The 13,363-nt window shown below is 43.6% G+C and overlaps 1 protein-coding gene across 2 annotated transcripts in view; it reads left to right on the top strand.

Annotated features, from left to right (window-relative positions):
- OSBPL5 (oxysterol binding protein like 5) overlaps nt 1-13,363 on the top strand; it is an 83,877-nt gene that overhangs the window by 11,407 nt on the left and 59,107 nt on the right. The window lies entirely within an intron of this gene.

The following is a 13,363-nucleotide window of genomic DNA, read 5'->3' as shown; positions in this document are numbered from 1 at the left end:
AGATATAGTATATATATATATATATATATATAGAGAGAGAGAGAGAGAGAGAGAGAGAGAGAGAGATATGAAGAAAACAGGGGACAAGAGGAAGTGAGGGGAGAATGCTAGAGAGAGAGATGAGAGAGAGAGAGGGATATGGAGAGAGAAATATAGTCAGAGTAGGAGATAGAGAGAGAGAGGTGGGCAGAGAGTAAGAGAAAGAAAGAGAGAGAAAGAATTGAGAGATAAAAGGACAGAGAGGGAGAGAGAGAGAAGAGAGAGATGGAGAAATCTAGAGAGGGGGAGAAAGACAGAGACAGTTAGAGTTGGAGAGAGATGGTGTGACATGGGAAGGAAGCGAAAGAGAGATAGAGACAAGAGGGGCTGAGAGGTAAATAGTGATGAAGAGAGAGAGATAGAAAGACAGGGAGGAATGAGACAGAGAGACATGAGAAGGAGAGTGAGAGACAAGTGTAAAGAAAGAGAGAGAAAGACTGAAAGAGAGAGGGAGATGGGAGATATAGACAGAAAGAGAGAGATATGAAGAGAAAAAAGACAACGCAGCAAGAGAAAACAGATACAGAACGAGAGCAACAGGAGAGATAGATAGATAGATAGATAGATAGTTAGATAGATAGATAGATAGATAGATAGATAGATAAATAGATAGATAGATAGATAGTTAGATAGATAGATAGATAGATAGATAGATAGATAGATAGATAGATAGATAGATAGATAGATAGATAGATAGTTAGATAGATAGATAGATAGATAGATAGATAGATAGATGAAGAGATAGAAATAGACAGAGAGATGGGATAGAGATGGAGGCAGACAGATGTTGATGTAGGAATACTGAGTAGGGTTGAGCCGGTGTTTTTGATAGTAAACAATCTGGAAGGTTTTGCTCATTAGATGAAAGAACATTACTGCTTAAAGAATAATTAGATAATTACCAGCAATGGGCACAGGGATGCTAAACTCTATTTGGCACAGAGCTGGGGAAACATACAATATGATATACTAAGTGCGTCATGGCCCCTGGGACCTGCCCTGGTATCGTCCACAATTGATCGCAGTGATTTTGGGTTTCCTCCAGACCCAATACAAAGTAACAAACGCCACAAAAGCCCATGATTCTGCATCTGGTTCTACCCAGTCAGTGGGATTATTCTGTGCTACAATATTGCAGATCTGGTAGCGCATCTACAAGACAGGACGATCCTCTGTGGGGGAGTTTGGAAAGCACACTCCTGGGCATTTACAAGGCATTAGTGGCCTCTGACGAAGATATTAAAGCTTTATGGGTTTTTATTGAATGTGCGGCTGCAGAGGGAGATGGAGACAGTAGGAAAGAGAACAGGGATTGCAGTGTTCTTTATTGCCAAACACCAATGGAAGCAGATGGCGGCACTTTTCATTGGTTGAAGCCCTGATTTTTAGTTTAAATCAGCTAAAAAAAATCCCAGGTGCTTCCAAACAAAAGGTATTCAAAGCCTCACAGCTCATTGTTTTTGCCATTGTAGGCACTTCTGCAGTCATTTTTTTTTCTTCATTTTGGATGGAGCAGGATTGGGTTAAAACCCCTGCTGTATTTTTCTGCCATCCGTGTCGCATTGGGAAGATATTCCCTCACTTCCTGTTCTGCAGACACAATGGGAGGTGACAGGAAACCGCTCCAAAATGAGGGAATTTCCCTCTTATACAGTTGTCACTGGAACAAGTGTCCCCAATGGAAGAATTTCTCTCTGTTCCTGTTCTAGTGATCACTCAAAATCTTAGACTTTCCTTCACTTTCAGTCCGGGGACACTGAGACAGACAGAGAGAGTGAATATCCCCAATGGTGGCATAGACTGCAGTAAAAAAAAAATCTGATAGAGATTTTAACCCTTTCTAAAAAGAGGTTTTGGCTTTAGAAACACTTTAATGGGCCTATTTATAAAACAGTGAATGTCATCTCCCCAAATATTCACTGGTGGCGAATCTTTCCTAGTAATTCAAAGCAAATACTCTAGGAAGTTCACTTGCAGTGAAGGTCTGGTGAATGTCACATTCAGTGGTTTATAAATACATCCCTAAGTGTTGGGGCGCCAGGCCTGTATGAATTTTAGGACTCATCAGACGGTGAGGGCCAAAACGCACATTTCCACTATGGTAGGTTGTGGTAATGCCATTATGTGCATCATTGCGCTGGAGTGTTAAACAGCAACACAGCTCAAATGCGCATGTGTTGCAGCACACCATTATTATTATACAGGATTTATATGGCGCCAACAGTTTGCGCAGCGCTTTACAATATAAGGAAAACATTACAATCACAATACAATTCAAGACAAGATGGGAAGGAGGGCCCCGCCCCTGAGGGCTTGCATTCTAAAAGGGAGGGGCCAGTGATACATGAGGAGGTAGCTGCGTGGGGATAAATTGTTTGAGAACGTGATGGTTCAGTGGTTAGGTTGAGGTGGGATAGGCTTCCCTGAAGAGATGAGGGATCAGGGATCACCTAAAGGCAGTCAGAGTGGGAGATAGACGGACAGGTTTGGGTAAAGAGTTCCAGAGGATGGGAGAGACTTTAGTGAAGTCGTGGAGGCGAGCATGGGAGGAGTTGATGAGGGAGCTGGAAAGCAGGTGGTCTTTTGAAGAGCGGAGGGGACGGTTAGTGTGATACTTAGAGACGAGGTTGGAGATATAGCCGGGGGCAGAGTTGTGGATGGCTTTGTAAGTGGTTGTTAATATGTTTAATGTAATCCTTTGGTCTATTGGAAGTCAATGCAGTGATTGCCAGAGGGAGGTTGCAGACACTGAGCGGTTGGTTAGGTGAATGAGTCTAGCAGCTGTATTCATGCTAGACTGAAGGGGAGGAGCCTGTGTTGAGGTAGGCCAATGAGGAGGGAGTTATAATAGTGAAGTGAGTGGATGAGTAATTGTGCGGTTTCATTGGTGAGGAAGGGGCGTATTTTGGAGATGTTATGAAGGTGAAGGCGGCAGGATTTGGATAGTGATTGGATGTGGGGAAGAAAGCTGAGGTCCGAGTCAACATTATTGCACTACTGTGTGTTGTGATGTGTTGCCAAAAATGGTGGTCTGGTTTCTTAGGCATTTGCGGCTTTGCCAGGCCATTTATTTGAATGGGCTGCCTTAATGGGGTGCATGCGAATGCGTGAAAAGACGCAAGAAGGGGCCCTAAAGGAAGGATGATGGTGGCAGCTCAGCTCCACAGCCTGAACCTTCAAAAAACAAGTTGGGGATGTTTTCTTCCTGCTGTCCCGAAAGGTGCTTCTCGATGCTGAACCAGAAAGAAATGTAGCCAAATCAATTCCACAATCTTGTTGTAAGCAAATGTTATAAAACTATCAAGAAGAAGCCGGGGACTTTGAACATAGAACCCAAGAAAGATCTCTTGCACAAAAAGATTTGTTTGTACAAAAACAAACACATTTCATTATTGCAAAAAAATGAACATTTTAAAAAGATATTAAAAACATTTAGAGACCACAGAACCCGGACCCGACGCTCTTCCAGGAAGAATCAGATTTTATTCCACATGCACCTGTACGCTCATGCGTTTCTGCTTTACTCTGCCTTAGTCATAGCTGCGGTCTAAGGACGACTAAGGCAGAAAGGAGCAGCAGTTGTTTTTTGTTCAGATGCTTGTGGAATAAAATCTGATTCTTTTTGGAAGAGCACCGTGTGCCGGCTTTGCAGCTTCTGGGATATCTACTCTGGGTGAAAGTTGTCCGGGCACCGAATGTGGATTACGAGGATGCATGACAGCTGTAGGAGCAGATAAAACCCATGAAACATGCTGACCTTCTAAAGGAGAGGTAGGCAAACTCCAGCCTTCTAGCTGTGGAGCAACTACAAATCCCATTAGGCATTGCAAGACTCTGACAGCCACAGGTATGACTCCCAGGGGCAGATGCATGATGGGAATTGTAGGTTCACACACAGCTGGATGGCTTGAGTTTGCCCACCCCTGTTGTATGAATACCATCATGCTGTAAAGAATTAATGTATACTGTATAATAAAATATAGATACTGTAGAAGATAGATATATATATTTATATATACAGTATTTATAATATATATATATATATATAGGTTTTTAATATATATAAATATATTTTGAACTATTTATTAACTGAATGAATTCATATTTTGTAATGATAAAATGTGTTTATTATTATGTGTTTATTTATTGTGTTTATTATTATACAAATCTTGTCATGCAATGGATCTTTTTTGGGCGCTCTCCAAAGTCCCCTGTTTCTTCTCGGTAGTTATCGGTGCTTTTCATTGGCAATGTGCAGAGATGTTTGTGGATATGTCACAGTCTGGCACATACCAGAATTCACTCCTTTTTCACCCAGCTTTCACAGCGTTTTGCAGTTTCCTGGCAGTGTAGATTCCAGAGCTGTGATGCGGTTGTTAGGATAAATGGATAAATAGGAGTAAAGAGGATTCCGTCACCAGGATTTGTCACTGTTCCTTTCACATTCCGGGAATCACTGCTACATTCCGATGGAGTGCCAGGACATCTGCGTGCCCGGCTGGTCAGCCTCCTGTCCATCCTCATATTAGAACTCAAGCCTAATACCGTGCCACCTAGTGATATGAGGATCTCTGGGGGTGGTCCGGTCCTATCTGAACCTTGGAAGGTCCTATTGTTGTGCAATGATATTGTCCTGCATTCTGTATGTATCTGTATTCTCTGATTGTTCCCATTTCTGTGGTTGGTACAACCCGGGTGTATAGAATTCAGCACTCTGTTGTCGGAAATATTGGATCATGGTTCTGAATTTGAATTTTTTTTTATTTCTAAGATAGTAAGTGAAAATTCCAGAATAGTCCATTTAGGCCGTGGGGACCCATTCACACTTAAAGTGATGTTAAAGGCAAAATGTTTTTAAGCTATTTCATTTGCTGATGAAATCACTTACAATGGATGCTGCTCCTTGATGTTTAAAAGTTTGAATTTCCTGCAGAATCAGCTGCTACCCTGAGCACTGGTCCTGATATTCTGTTTTAAGGTGACTCCTTTCCATTGCAGGGTCCTGTATAGCCCCCCTTGTGTGTGCTAGTAAGGTGCATGTGTCTCCAGAAACACACAGGCACAGCAAGGCAAGTCACATCCCTACTCCTCCATCTCCTCTCCTCCAAGCTAGTAGACCTATGGTTTTTGTCCAAGCTAATAGATGTCAGTGGCGTCACTAGGGGGGTGCGGCCTGCACCGGGGTCATACCATTGGAGGGGTGAGTCAGTCATTAGACTGACATTCATTTTGGTGTCACCCCCTCTGAAATGTCGGGCACTCGATCAGGAGCTGAGAGCCCGACAGTTGCAGGTGTGAGGAGGGGACACGGCGGCATACCTCATCCCGCCCGGTAAACGTCCTCTCCACTCTCTGCTGGCGTCCATCACCGAGATGGCCACCGGCAGGTATCATCAAGATGACCGCGTCTGCATGATGATGTGACGGTGGGGTGTCACCCGGTACCCGCTCTGGGTGACACCCGGCCTCAGGACACCCCTGGTAGATGTACAGCACTGTAGACTGCTTTGTTCCTTGTGATCTTGTACTGGACAGGAAGTTTAGGGAAGCCAAGCTGAGAGAGTTGGAGCTTTTTGGAAACATAATGACTGTATGTGCTTGGGCTAAAATTTAAAGAAATACTTTGCCGGGTGATGTATATTTGTTTGATCTGGATTCAAAATTGAAAAAAGTTTGAGAACTTAATTGAGAAAACCCCTCTATATATTTGTTATGTGTTCCCGTTTACACCGCATACCAAAAAATAATAAAAAATATATATATCTTGTACCCTTTAGATGTTTTGTTGCAGCAGGCAACATAGCTGATTCCAGGTTTTCCTCAGCACCTTCACAGTGATTGGTCCTGATAGAAAGACATAGGACTGAAACTTGAGGGTTGTGTTTCTCTCATTAACATACAATGCAAACCCCTCCCCCTCCTAACATTACAAAGATGGAGAAGCCAAGTAGAAGGTTTAACCCTTAAGAAGCCAAGAAACCCTAACCCAAGTAAAAGGAATTTAAACGGCAAGAATCACTTTTTAAATATTATTTTAGCTTACCCTCGGCTTATATTCGGGTCAATACTTTTTCCCAGTTTTTTGTGGTAAAATTAGGTACCTCGGCTTATATTCGGGACGGCTTATACTCGAGTATATACGGTATGCTCTGTAAATGGGATCATGTGACATATATAAAATAGGCGTGGTCCCAATTTGGCTGCGAAGGTGGAAATACACTATAAACTCTCCGTGCATTGCCCAGTCACTATGAATGGGCTTTTTATGCACCACAATGGATGAAGAAATAAGCACAAACCTTTTATAACAATGCAGCTCACCACAATGTATGGCATACTCATTGTGGTGCGATGTGGTGAGTTGTACATTCTATGGCCATACGTTTTAAGGCAAGTTGTCACATCGTGTAGATGTGAATGGGCCCTCAGCGTTTCCATTTTTCCACAATTCCAGGAAAATTGAGAGACATTTAGCTTTTTTTGGCAAAATCCATTGCAGTCAAAGTGCCCCCCTCGGCTTATACTCGAGTCAGCGTCAGGTGTCTTCTTGGGGTTACACTGTATATATAGGGGGAGAGGGAGAGAGCATATATAATAAAAAATATAGACAGAGTAGGAGATGGAGAGAGAGAGGTGGAGTAAGAGAAAAAGAAGAGAGAAAGGGAAAAGGAGAGATAAAAGATATCAAGACAGAGAGGGAGAGAAGGAGAGAGGCAGAAAAAGCGAGAGAGAGAGAGAGAGATAATTTTTTTATACAACCAATTGTTTAGTTGAAAAAATAATCGGGTAATTAATCGATTATGAAAATAATTATTAGCTGCAGCCCTAATATGGAGTGCATTGTTTTCAGTGAGACAGCCAATTAATTTGGGGTTGATTTAGTAAAGGTAAATAGGTTGTTCACTTTGGAAGGGATTGTTTCCTTAGCTTAGGGCATGAGGTGAAGCTCTGCTGACTTCCATCATCCAATCATGTTTAAAGGAGATCTATGAGGTGAGTGATTTCCACTCATCCTCATAGTTAGAGCCGACCTGCGACATAGAAGCTGTCACAGGTCGGCTCTATCGATTGGGAATTGAGCAGAAACATGCCGCCAATCCGCTCACTTCCCGATTGTCTCCCGATTGTCCCCTCCCCTCTCCGATCCTCCAGCGCTGAATGGAGGAACGGACGGGGGAGGGCACAACTTGCACTGCCTCTAGATAGGCAGCGCCAGCTGTCACTCACACAGCTGGGTGGATCTCGACATTAATGTCGGGATCTTTCTCGGCTGCGGCGCTCACAGGATATAGCTCGCTTGTGATTGGGAATTCTTTGCAAAGCAAATTTTCAACACATTTGCTAAGTTATTAAGATGATTCTGTTATTATGTACAAAGTGATTGTAAACATTGACTTGTTCCGTGTATGTTTGTAGATGTATTTTTAAAAATATAGCACAATAACAAAGTGTAGAGAGCAGGAACCCAGAGCAGCCAATCGGAAACAAGCTCTTTATGCCAATCTAAAATAACATTTTATACTGTAGATCTCCCTTCAGCCAATCAGGAATAACCACTCTGTAGAATTCCCTATAGCCAATCTGAAATAACCGTTTTTAGATCTCCCTCAGGCCAATCAGAAATAAACTCTTCATAGATTTCCCTGCAGCCAATCAGAAACAAATTCTTTATAGATCCCCCAGCAGTCAATTAAAAATAAGCACTTTATGGATCTCATTGCAGCCAATCAGGAATAACTAATTTCTAGACCCCTCTGCATCCCAGCACAATGTAATCACCTGCTGTGGTCGCTGCGCTCGCAGACTCAGTATTACTCTTCTCTTTATTACCATGAAAATAATCGTGTTGATGTTGTGTTGATCTCGGTGTCAGTGATGTCGCAAGTAATCGTTTTCTCCCGGGGTGAATCCTCTCGCCCTCTCTCCTGACACTCAGGGCGGTTTAATTATCTTGTGATGTGCACAGGGTGACAACCTCCGGGGCTCTGTGACACTGAACATAATAGGGCCGCAGTTCAATCTGGAGACAATCTGCCTGACAGAGACAGCCGAGGCCGGGCCGCTGTTTGCTCCGTGCCTCCGATTGCTCCAGGGAAATAGACACATTAGAAAGCCGTGTCAGGAATATTGTGAGATCAATAAACTGATAATGCCATACAGAAAACACTGCAGCTGTGCGAAAGACAAGGAGCCTACTCAATTCACATCAATGTAGAATTTGAACCACCAGCTTCTATCTGTAGCTTCGCACAGATTGGGGAAGACTTGGAATCCCTGCCAGGTCTTCATTTCTGTCTGTGCCCCCACTAGCGTACATATAATGGGGTGCACAACCCCCATGTAAGTCCCTGCTTGTGGAAGATCCAATGTGCAGGGGAGCTAGTAGAAGGGAAGTACAGCTAAAGAGAAGTACAGCTTCCCTTTAAATGAGCCCACTCTCCGCTTGCTGTGGGCGAGGATTGCGCCCCCTGGGTGCCTCCTTATGCTTTGGCTCTGTATTGACTTCATTCACCAGGGCCCGTCCAGTGCTATTGCTGGAGCCGCAGATATAATTGATCGCCCGCCTTGTGTGCCAAGGCCTTACCTGCCAAGGAAATCCTCTGGAATATTAATGATGATGAGATCAACGGCTCCGTGGATAAAACCCTCATAATGAATCGCCTTTGTTCATTTATACTGCGTCGCCTAATGAACCTCATTATCCCGTAATCGTCCCTAAGTATCTCCGTGCCTGTTGTACATTATTGGAGGCCATAATGGCTCAATTGCACTCGCCTTCGTGTTTATAGTACAAGGATGTGTACATATCAAATAAAAAATATTATTAATAATAAAATATATATAGATATTAAGCCCCTAAAAGTAAAGTAAAAAATAAAAATATTTAATAAAAAATGAATTCATAAAAATAAATATTAAAACATTTAAAAGTTTATAAAAAATAAATAAAAATAAAATATAAAAAAAATTTGAAAAAATAAAAAACATTTTCGGTATCGGTTTCGGCCGGACATTTTTTTTAATTCCGGTTTTGTTTCGGTTTAAAAATTTCCATTTCGGTGCACCTCTAATATATATCTATCTATATATAACATTTAAGACATGACAAAGGATTCCGGGAGCACTATGAGGATAGGTAATGATAAAGCACAACAGTAGCGGCCTCCCTTGTGGCTCTGCACTTTGGGGTACTGTACAATGGTTGTGTTCTACTGCTCCTTACCAATTCAGCCAACACATTGCACACAATGCAATCCCTGCATGGGTGATATCTTATCTCAGCAGGCACCGAAAGCGCCATATTGTGGATAACGTGCAAATCCTAATGATATATATTGATTGTTTTGAAAAACCAGCATGTAAAAATGTCAGAATCACTTCTCTATGGTAAACTCTGAATTCACAACTCTAGGGGCGCACTTCCTGAGAAAGCGCTGTACTCTCCCTTTAAGAGCGGTACGTTTTCCGCAGCCATTAAAGGGTTAAGTCTCAGATATAAACTGAGTTTCCAGTAGAGCCCGTATTTAGTCTGCCTTTGACCTACATTCCATGCATTGCTCTGATTCCATTTTCTGCATAAAAATACCTTGGACGCATGAAGCGCAATAAAACCGATGCGGTCAGCGTGCTGTAATTTTTATTTTGTGCGGAGAATATTGATTGGATGGAGGGATCGATGAGGACACATGATGTAGCGAGGAAGGTTGTGGCTGGTGCTCAGGATATGAAAAGCCTGTGGCTCCAACTGACCTCCATGACAAGTGTGAAGATTCCCTCTAATGGACGACGGATCAATACATCTCGCCGTCTCTGGGTGCCGCCGCAGAGGTCACTTTGCGACATGCCGAACGTAATCCGTTTTATAACACACACACATAACACACACATATAACACACACACATAACACACACATATAACACACACACATATAACACACACACATAACACACACAAATAACACACACAAATAACACACACACACATATAACACACACATCTCTTGAACATGTAACGGATTCTGCTGTTTTGCCGATACTCGCTTCATGGCTCCGAGCGCCAACAATCATCCCACGTTCAAAGGCTGTTACATCGCGTTGTTTCCCCGTATCTTCAGAAATCACTTCTACTGTCGTTGTAAACAACCTGCTTCCCTATTTATAATGGTCTGGCCCTCTAGCAACTTCAGCGCCAAATTATAGCTAATTTGCCTACAAACGTCAGGTGGTCATAATAATCTGGCCACTCAGTGTATAGCACACATATAAGACACATTAGATGTTTGTATAATCAGAATGTAACATGTATGGACAGCTTAAAGCTAAACTCAGCGGTGGGCAACCTCCACATTCCAGCTGTTGTGAAACTACAAGTCCCATGAGGCATTGCAAGACTCTGGCAGTCACACACATGAATTCCAGAGGCATGTATACATATCTGTGCCCCCATTTGGAGATTTTGCCTCACTCTCAGTCTATTTAACAGATGTCAAGTAATGTCAGTAATTCAGTGTGAAACTTGGAGCTTCCTGTAATAAAGATCGGTCACTGCTGCTCTATTTCCTTGTGCAGGGTGACTGGTCTTGTCTCCGCCCCCTTCTGTAAGAAAGACCAGTCACTGCTGCTCTCTCTCCTTGTGCAGGGTGACTGGTCTTGTCTCCGCCCCCTTCTGTAAGAAAGACCAGTCACTGCTGCTCTCTCTCCTTGTGCAGGGTGACTGGTCTTGTCTCCGCCCCCTCCTATAATAAAGGCCGCTGCTACTATTACAAAGTAAAAGGGGATTTATATAATTTATGAATATAGAGGAAAACATTTAAAGGAAAGTTTCTGTGTCTGGAGCTCAGCTTTAAATCCCTCTTTAAAAATAACAATCTCAGCCGCGGCCTCAGGTCCTGGTAGCACCGAAGCTCTGAGAAGCCGCTGGTTGGAGGGAGAATAAATTAGAGCGCCGCGAAGGCTTCACCCGTCTTTATTAGCAGTGACAGCGCGCCTTTAGCACAGGACTGATAGGGACCCTTATCGGAATCCTCGCGACCATATCTGAGCGCCTCGGACCCGACAGCAGAAAAATGTCCTCGTCGCCCGTAAGGAAAACCTTCGTTGTCGCCGGCTGTCAGAGGACGGCTTATAAATTGCAGCGGGGAGCACGCTTCCTGCGTATAGAAAGGAGGACGCAGAATTTTAATAAGGCGATCCCTCAGCCCTCGGAAGGCGAGCTTGCCCGCCCGGCTTGTTAGATTTCCAGTTAGAGTTAATAAGGGACATCGACCAAGTCAGAGCTCTCCTAATAAACAACGAGCTGCCGAAGACACACAGCCGTGATGGAGGATATTGTTATATTGTTATACCTGCCACGGACGCAGTTTCTACAGGCTCTGCCAGGGACGCGTCCGAGGCTGGGAAATAATTCCTTCTTGAATAGTGAATTCGCTTGAAGGGCCCCCCCCCCCACACACACCCTTTTCACATTGTAGCTCTCTGCTCTTCTGGAGTTATCTATTTGCTGCCTGTGCTGGCCCAGCTCATCAACCCCCTCTCTTCATCTCATTACATAACCTTTTATGTAGCTGCCAGTGAAGTGGAATCCTATAGAGTGACATCAAATCCAAGATGGCTGCACCCAGGAGCAATCTATTGACATATACACATATTTTGAATCACCAAAGAGAACAAGACACCACACCCCTAAAGGTGTCATACCGGGGACAAAATATACAAAACATGCAGCATGGCTGAGTGTTTGTGCTGCAATGCTGCAAGCAACTGGGCAAGGCAGGGTAAGAAACCCTGACACTGAGGGTTATTCACAAAGCTAGTCGAAGGATACAGCCATAGTTTTCGGCCGCCGGAGTCCTTCAGTTCAGTAGAACCGAAGAGCTGCTGTACGGGCTATTCACTAAAGCCCGTACAACTCCCGAAGCTGGCCGAGAGGCACAGCCGAGCCGAAGTGAAACCCGAAGCAGGCCGAAAACCTTGCAACTGACAGCTGGGCAGAGCCAGCCGTGATCTCAAGGCTGCCTCCGCCCAGATGCAATGACAGATCATGACAACTTGGACAGATGCATTACGTCCGCCCGGCGGCATTTGGCTAGTCACTCACTGCTGTTCGGCCCCTATGAGTCGAACTCCTTCTGCACTTCGGCTTAGCCATACATGCCGAGCATGTTCGGCTGAACCGAAGCCAGCCAAAGCAAGTCCATGTACGGCTGATTTCAGCCATTGTGGGTCTGGAATCAGCCGTACCAGCCTGAAGTGAATACCTGAACAGCGTTCGGCTCACTTCACTTCGGGTTGGTTATTCACTCCGCTGCCTTGTGAATAACCCTCTGAGATACCGCACAGCCCATGAGAGCCCACGCAGCCCTCCTGAGATCTGAAGGACTGAAAATACATTTTCAGGACTAAGAAGCAATTTTGATGCCACACATTGATGAGGAAACTGTTGCAGGAATCATCGACAACATTTTTGATACAACAATCCCCCAAAAAGGTCATATTGTTTTAATAAAGACCTTCATGACCACATTTTTTTTTACGAACACTTCCAACGCCGCCTCTGATCTTCCTGGGGAAGCTTCGGCGAAAAACACATTGAAGATTGGACCCATTGCACATGAATGTCTAATTCAAGGACTAAAATCATGATTATAAAACAGACATGTCATCAATTATAAAGAGACTATTGAATGTATTATGTACAGAATGTGTCTGTGTGGTCCAGGGAGGTATTGTGCTTTGCTAGAAGAGATGATTTTTATGTACGAAACCGCTATTTGGGACTTATTTGTACATCAGCGGTTTGATCTTTAAATGTCAATATTATGCCATGTTACCGTTTTATACAATACATTTGTGACATGATGATATTCATGTAATTGTGAATATTTTGTTCCTGTTATGACACTTTAAAAGCCCCGTACTTAATGTACGTTTGTTTTCTATAATCTATCGACATCTCTCTCTCTCTCTCTCTCCCTCTCTCTCTCTCTCTCTCTCTCTAGTTCCCCTCTGTCGGTTGGTTGTGTACATTGTGAGAGTAATGTGACCCCCTTTGTACTATATCAGAAGATTAAAGGATTTCCATCCCTAAACCTCAGCTGAGGATTATAACAGCAGCAAGGAACCCGTCTACTTTTTACCGTATATGAAGAGATTAAAGGATTTCTCTCCGCGGAGTTCTACGGACACAATGAAACACTTTCCATCCGACTCGCCGCTCTCACTCACACAGGAAGTCGTTAGAAGTGTTCGTTGGTCGATGAGTGATCAGAATCTGGACTGAAGGTTTAAATTGGCCGCGGATTACAATCGGATTGTACAATCTATT

Source organism: Nanorana parkeri, unplaced genomic scaffold (assembly GCF_000935625.1).
Source record: "Nanorana parkeri isolate BGI_ZX_2015 unplaced genomic scaffold, ASM93562v1 scaffold10, whole genome shotgun sequence".
Lineage (NCBI taxonomy): Eukaryota > Metazoa > Chordata > Amphibia > Anura > Dicroglossidae > Nanorana > Nanorana parkeri.
This window is presented reverse-complemented; position numbering and strand designations above follow the sequence as displayed.